A 923-nucleotide genomic window follows, 5' to 3' on the forward strand; every position below is an offset into this window, starting at 1 on the left:
CCCCGACCACGACCTCGACACCGCCTGCCCCTCCCTCGTCGCGGGCACCCGAGGTGAGCACGCCTGCTCCTCCCTCTCCCCTACCTCTGCCTAGGGTTTCTACCTCCATCAAATTAGTTAGGGTTTCTACCACTTTCCACCCCTATAGGTTCATCAAATTAGATGGTAATTAGGGCAGTAGTTCTTAGGTACTAATTAGTTAGTAAGAACTAGGTAGTAATTAGGTACTAGAATATTTTTATTTATAGTAAGTTTATTTTTAGTAAGAACTAGTTGAATTAATAGAACTAGTTAGTAAGAACTTGTTGCTATTGTTTTACTTAAAGCAATTTTCCCGCATCGACGTGGACGATGCCTATCCCACATCCTCATCGTCGAGTCGGCGGAGGACGACACCTGCTTGACCAGATGGGCCATGTTCGGGACTGGGCTCCGCCGGGGTGGTACTGGGAGGCGCTACCTACCGGGGGGCGCAGGTTGGTGAGGAGCCAGCCTGTCATTGACCCGAACCTTCTTTGGTGGCGGTCGCGTGGGCCAGTGACGGTCCAGAGGCTCGAGGACTCCCCGGAGGTGGTGCGTCACCGTGTCAGTGAGGAGGACGCGCACGTCCGTCGCTACATGTTTGCGTTGGAGCACAGGTTCTCCAATACCTGGCAGGTTCTCCAATACCCGGCAGGTTCTCCAGGGATCTCACTGGAGCTATGATCCCGTGATGGTTCCTTCTCTGTGGGTGTCCACCGCCCGCGTCGATACCCGCCGTGTGCTAGGGTTTTAGTTGTACTAGTGATGTTATATGTATGACACTATTCGAGATGTATTAGTGATAATATTCGACGATGTACGGACACATGAGATGATTTACTTTTGCTTATTGAATGCATGCTAATTTGAGTCTTATAAGATATTTTGAAATGCATATCTTG

The sequence above is a fragment of the Triticum aestivum genome, chromosome 5A, assembly GCF_018294505.1.
Source record: "Triticum aestivum cultivar Chinese Spring chromosome 5A, IWGSC CS RefSeq v2.1, whole genome shotgun sequence".
NCBI lineage: Eukaryota > Viridiplantae > Streptophyta > Magnoliopsida > Poales > Poaceae > Triticum > Triticum aestivum.